This window comes from Panthera uncia, unplaced genomic scaffold (assembly GCF_023721935.1).
Source record: "Panthera uncia isolate 11264 unplaced genomic scaffold, Puncia_PCG_1.0 HiC_scaffold_2606, whole genome shotgun sequence".
NCBI lineage: Eukaryota > Metazoa > Chordata > Mammalia > Carnivora > Felidae > Panthera > Panthera uncia.
The window spans coordinates 1-6,854 of record NW_026059352.1 but is presented as its reverse complement, the minus strand read 5'-3'; the positions used below and the strand labels follow the sequence as shown (position 1 = coordinate 6,854).

At 38.9% G+C, this 6,854-nt stretch overlaps 1 pseudogene; it reads left to right on the top strand.

Moving 5' to 3' along the window:
• The first annotated feature begins 2,993 nt into the window (after positions 1-2,993).
• Positions 2,994-3,938, top strand: LOC125917860 (methylosome subunit pICln-like; annotated as a pseudogene).
• Positions 3,939-6,854: the final 2,916 nt, after the last annotated feature.

Genomic DNA, 6,854 nt, shown 5'->3' with positions numbered 1-6,854 from the left:
GGAGGGTATTATGCTAAGGGAAATAAGTCAGTCAGAGAAAGACAGATATCATATGTTTTCCCTCATATGTGGAAGTTGAGAAACTTAACAAAAGACCATGGGAGAAGGGAAAGAAAATAAAATAGTTACAAACAGGAAAGCAAATCATAAGAGACTTTTAAATACAGAGAACAAACTGAGGGTTGATGGGTCGGGGGGAGGGGAAAATGGGCAATGGGCACTGAGGAGGGCACTTGTTGGGATGAGCACTGGGTGTTGTATGTAAGTGATGAATCACGGGAATCTACCTTTAAAGCCAAGAGCACACGTATACACTGTATGCTAGCTAACTTGACACTATCTAAAAAAAAGACCATCACAATGCCCTATATCTGCACAATCTCAACACCCATATTTTAATTGTAATTACTTGTTAGATTTTTATGTTTTCCAATAAATTATAAATTCTATAAGAGTGGAATCTGTGTCTACACAATACCCTCGTATTTTGTACATTGTAGGTAACACACAATCTTAATAAATATTCATCAAGTGGGAGAATGCATATAATTAGAGGAAAGTACTATTCGACAAATGGTAGGGCCTCAATTTGTTGTAGATGAAGGAGCCACACTTGTCTTTGTTGTGGTTAAACTAGAGGAATAAGGAATTGCCTCACTCTTTTGGTTATTTATCTTTATCCCCCTTTTCTTTTCTTACACAGAAAATAATACCATCTCAAAAGTGTCAAGCCTAAGTGTTAAATGTCATAAATCATAAAGGTTACCTAGTTCAATGATTTTAATTTTTTAAAATTTTTTCTACTACTTCTCCAAATGGTCATACATCCTAGGTATGTATCTCCGGATGCTAAACTTGCATCTTCCAGGGCAAGTCCATTTCATTGCATCAGTCCATTTCATCTTTGGACAGCTATTGAATTTTTTTCCTCTTGTTATTTCTTTATGTTTTGGTAGTAAGCCCAGTTCTGTCTCACCAGCTTCCACACATTACTCCTCCTTCTATTGCTTGACATAATGTGGAACAAGTCTGAACCTTCCTTCCCTTGACAACCATTTAAATACTGAGAATAGTTATATATTTCTCTTCCCCCGTCTCCATCTCCATTCCTATAAGCCCTTTATTTTATAAGCTCTTTTTGGAGAGGTATGTTTTCAACTCATTTGTCATTTGCAGTGGAGGAGGGGCTTAGGGGTAAACCGTCACTGGCCAAAGGGGCCCGTTGTGATTCAGCACACATCACGGTTCAGGGTCACTATGGAAATAATTATCAAAGGATAAAAATTATTTTTTTTAACATTTATTTATTTTGAGAGATTAAGAGTGGGGAAGGGGCAGAGAGAGAGGGAGGGAGAGAGAATCTCAAGCAGGCTCCATGCCATCAGCACGGACACTGAGGTCATTACCTGAGATCATAACCTACCGAGCCACCCAGGTACCCCACAAAGGACAGGCATTATTGTAAATAAAGATTATTACTTAGGAAATTATTTCTGTCAGTATCTAATATACATTTATTTAAATAATATAAGTTTATATCTGCAAGCAAACTAATTTGATTAGACAGAGGTATTAACATGAGATCAATCTTCAAGGCAGAGGCCCCAGAGTACAAAGACAGTGGATGAAGTTGGTTTCACTTGCAGAAGGAAGTAAATGGAAAACCTCTCTAGTTCCAGGTGGATCTTGGGCCAATAGACTAAGATTCTACTTGTTACTACCTACATTATGACTCCTCCTAATTACACTGATTGTTAACTTGGAACGAGCCTTTCTATTTAGAGCAGCTGTTGGACTTCTTGAATCTTGGTGGTCTGGGAGGAGAGTTACTATCTGCTCAGTGGCTTAAAATCATAGAGCTGCTCAGCCCTGTCATGCTATCTAAAGGAGCCCCTTTCCATCACCATAGCCAAGTGAGACAGCGAAAAGGCAGCCAGCACAAAGGAGTTTTTCCCTTTTGTTTTCTGGTTTGAACCACATCTACCCTTCTGTTTTTTTGTATCATCTGTAAGCTAAGAATATTTTTTACGGTTTTAAATGGCTGGGTAAAAAAGAAATAATGTGAAAACCATATGAAATTTAAATTTCTGTGTCCATAAGCAATGTCTCATTTGAACACAACCATGTCCATTCATTTGTCCATGACTACTTTTGTATGTCACCATGACACATAAAGAGTGACATACACAGCAGCAGTAAGGCCCACAATCACTGTGTATCTGTGTGTGACATACAGTGGCTGTATGAGCAACAGGCCTGAAATATGTATTATCTCACCCTCTAAAGAAAAGTCTGCTGACCCCAGGTCTAGTGGGATAGTAGAAGGAAAGGACATTTATGCTGTTGCTTTTTGCAAAATATCCTTGTGTATTTGGGTTCTATCCTTAACTAGTCTCTAGATAAACTGAACTGGAATGAAGGAAAGCTAGGAAGACCTGACATTTTATTCACTCTAAGGCACTATTCTCTCCTCTGATTGCATCCTTTTTTTGTCTATTCTGTTTCATAGTAAACCACTTCAAGCTCTAGGTATGCTCTGACCTTCTGCCAAAGCAGAGCAGAATTAAAAGCTTCTTCCCCAAGACACATGTTAATTAATCTTGCCCAGGTAACATAGCTTTTGTGCATGTGTATATGAATCACTTTTTAAAATCTATATTAGACTAATGATCATCTTTCTCTCTTTTCTCCACTTTTTTCTTTAACTTCGGTAAAATCTCAAGTTTAAGGAAGAGTTGCAAAAATGGCACAAAGAATTTCTACCCAGATTTACTAATTTTTAGTATTTTGCCCTATTTGTTTTATCATTTGTACTCTTGCTCCCTCTGGCCCACCACCCCACCCCCACACACCGTGGTCTGCCATACTATTTAAAAGAAAGTGCAGGCAAGCAGCAGGAGTTGCTGTGCTTCAGCTCCCTCCCCGCCTATGCCTCTCTGGCTCCCTGCTGCAATGAGCTTCCTCAAAAGGTCCCTGCTGCCATTGAGGCTGAGGGCTTTGGCGACAGCCAGACACTGAGGCTGTGCTGAATGGCAGGGGCCTCAGCACCGGCCCCTCTGATATCATTGAGAGGCACCTGTCTTGGTTTGATGACTCTGGATTGGGATTCTTAATGGAATACTCCACCATTAGTTTGCATGCAGTGTCCAGGGACTTAAATGCCTATCCATGAGAGCATTTGTATGTTATGGTGAATGCCAAATTTGGAGAAGAATCAAAAGAATCTGTTGCTGGAGAAGACAGTGATGATGCTGTTGAACCTATTGCTGAATTTAGATTTGCACCTAATGATAAGTCAGCATTGGAGGCAACGTTTGCTGCAATGGGTGAATGCCAGGCTTTGCATTCAGATCCTGAGGACGAAGATTCAGATGATTGCAGTGGAGAAGATTATGATGTGGAAGCATGTGAACAAGGGCAGGGAGACATCCCTACATTTTACACCTGTGAAGCAGGACTATCCAATATAACAGCAGAAGGCCGAGCCTCACTGGGGAGATTAGAAGAAATGCTTTCTCAGTCTGTGAGCAGCCGGCATAACATGGCTGGTCTGGACAAAAGACTCAACAAGAGATTATGAAGATGGGATGGAGGTAGATACTGCATCAACAGTTGTTGAGCAGGTGGAGGATGCAGACATTGATCACTGAAAATGATTTATGCTGCTGTGGGATTCTGCTCCTGACTGCAGAAAGAACTTGGTGCCTCTTCTACTGTGGAGGGGGTGTTGATGAAAGTCTTTTTCTTTCTCCCAAACTTACCCGAATCAGTTCTCTTTTGAGACAGACTATACGGAGACAAAAAGTTGTTACCAGTAGAAGAAACTATGACCTTTATTAACAAAGGGGAATTAACTTAACCAAGAGGGTATCTGTAGTTTATCATCTACCTCAAAACTTTCTGTGTATAGGTACCCTCAGAGTGGGCCTACAGTTCCTGCCTTTACTGTATGCATCTTCTGTAACCTAGCAGGACTATGTGGTGAGAACGCACAGGCACTTGAAGGTGTAGGTGGACTGACTGGGAAGAAGGGGGGCTGAGTCTAAGATATACCCCCTTAGAGCCTAAGGATCCCCTTACCCCTTAAAAAGAAAGACAAAGGGATCTCAGAGAAATCCTGACCTCCACTCATTCTCCATAAGGGTAAGTTTCTTTTTACTAACTTGGGACACAGATAAATTCATTCAGGCATCACTAGGGAGCCTCTTGGGAAATATCCTAGCCACATATACCACTAACACAAGTGCTTCTGACTACCTTTTACTCCTTTCACCACGTTTCACAAGTCTGTTTTGTTATAATCTCTTAGTTTATATCCTTTAATTCTAACTTCTTGGGTCGGTGTCCATAACAACAGGTGAAATTGGGATGTAAGTACTCCGAGTGCTTCAGATGAAATTGTTTTGTCTTTGTTATAGTTTAACAAATAAATCCAGGTTTTCTAAAAAAAATAAAAAATAAAGAAAATTTCAGACATCATGAAATCTCACCACTAAATATTTTGGCATGATTTAGCTAAGAATAAGGACAGTCACCTACTTAACCACAATATCATTGTGATAGCTAAGAAAATGAACAAAAACTCCATAATATCCTCCTGCATCTAGTCTATATTCCAGTTTCCCTAGTTGTAATTTAAATTTTTTCATAGCCTCCCCAACTAAGACAATATAACCACATGAAAAAAATTATTTCAACTAACTTTTGAAACTAGTGCTTTTTACAGCCTTTGTTGGATGAATTCTAAGGGAAAACTTTCTGTTTTACTGGAAAGAAATCCTAAACTTCACTCAGTAGGTTTAATATTTGTGCTAATTGTGACCTTGAAATATTCTACATTTGTGGTAGGACAAAACATTTAAAAGAACGTTTTAATGTTAATGGGGCTAGGACTGTGTGTACAAGAAAAGATACCAATGTTAAATTAATAAATTTTTAAAATGTTAGTATTAAACATAAAATGAAAATATCAATAAGGACTTGTGTTTTTTTTTTTGTTTTAAATAAATTTTTCTCTCTCTGGAAATAGTCACTGAAATGGCCTAGAAACAATGACACTTCAATAGCAATGAGTATATCTAGTACTATTTAAGTCTGTGATGGCTCTCCCTTCTGTTATCCCTCTGTAACTGGGGTCACTAACACTTTTTCTGCAAAGGGCTAGATAATAAATATTTCACCCTGTGGGCCATACACTGCAGGTGCTAAATCACACAGACTAGCATCTACATCAATTTAGGTATTGATTTCTAAATATTATTTTCTTTTTTTTTTCCCATTTCTTTTTCTTTCTTCCAAGGTTTTATTTAAATTCAAGTTAGTTAAGGGACGCCTGGATGGCCTAGTCAGTTAAGTATCTGACTTCGCCTCAGGTCATGATCTCACAGTTTGTGGGTTCGAGTACCACGTCGGGCTCTGTGCTGAATTGCTCAGAGCCTGGAGCCTGCTTCAGAGTCTGTCTCCTTCTCTCTCTGCCCCTCCTCTGCTCACTTTCTGTCTCACTCTCTCTCTCAAAAATATATAAATGTAAAAAAAAATTTTTTTTAAATTCAAGTTAGTTACCATATAGTGTAGTATTGGTTTCAGGAATAGAATTTAGTGATCCATCATTTACATATAGCACCCAGTGGTCATCCCAACAAGTGCCCTCCTTAATGCCCATCACCGATTTAGCCCATCCCCCCACTTATCTCCCCTCTAGCAACTCTGTTTGTTCTCTGTATTTTAAAAAAAATTTTCTTTAATGTGTAGTTATTTTTGCGAGAGGGAGACAGAGTGTGAGCGGGGGAGGGTCAGAGAAAGAGCGAGACACAGAATTCAAACAGGCTCCAGGCTCTGAGCTGTCAGCACAGAGCCTAACCCGGAGCTCAAACTCACAAACTGTGAGATCATGACCTGAGCCAAAGCCTGATGTTCAACCAACTGAGCCACCCAGGCACCCCTCTTGGTTCTCCGTAATTAAGAATCTCTTATGGTTTGTGTCCCTCTCTTTTTTTTTAATCTTATTTTATTTTTCCTTCCCTTCCCCTATGTTCATCTATTTTGTTTCTTAAATTCCTCATATGAGTGAAATCATATGGTATTTGTCTTCCTCTGACTGACTTATTTCACTTAGCATAATACTCTCTATCCACGTTGTCACGAATGGCAAGATTTCATTCATTTTAATGGCAGAGTGATATTCCATTGTGTGTGTGTGTATATATATGTGTATATATATGTATACATATATATATACACATATATATACATATACATATATATATATATGTATATATATATAACTCATCTTCTTTATCCGTTCATCAGTTGATGGACATTTGGCCTCTTTCCACAATTTGGCTATTATTGATAGTGCTGCTATAAACAGTGGGGTGCATGTGCCCCTTCAAATCAGTGTTTTTGTATCCTTTGGGTAAATACCTAGTAGTGCAATTGCTGGGTCATGGTGTAGTTCCCTACTGGTTTCCAGAGTGGCTGCACCAGTTTTCATTCCCACCAGCAGTGTAAGAGGGTTCCCCTTTCTCCGCATCATCATGAACAGCTGCTATTTCCTGAGTTGTTAATGTTAGCCATTCTGACAGGTGTAAGTTGGTAGCTCATTGTGGCTTTGATTCGCTCTAACCATCATTTTCACCTAAAGGAACCAGGATTAATTGAAAAGAAAATGGCTGATTCTATGTCTAGAGCTGAGAAATTATAAGTGGAGCTTAGACTGTTTTATTTTGTCAGCTCATAAATGTTGAAGAAATAGTAGATTTAGAAACTGGCACTTTTTTTTTCAATATATGAAATTTATTGTCAAACTGGTTTCCATACAACACCCAGTGCTCATCCCAAAAGGTGCCCTCCTC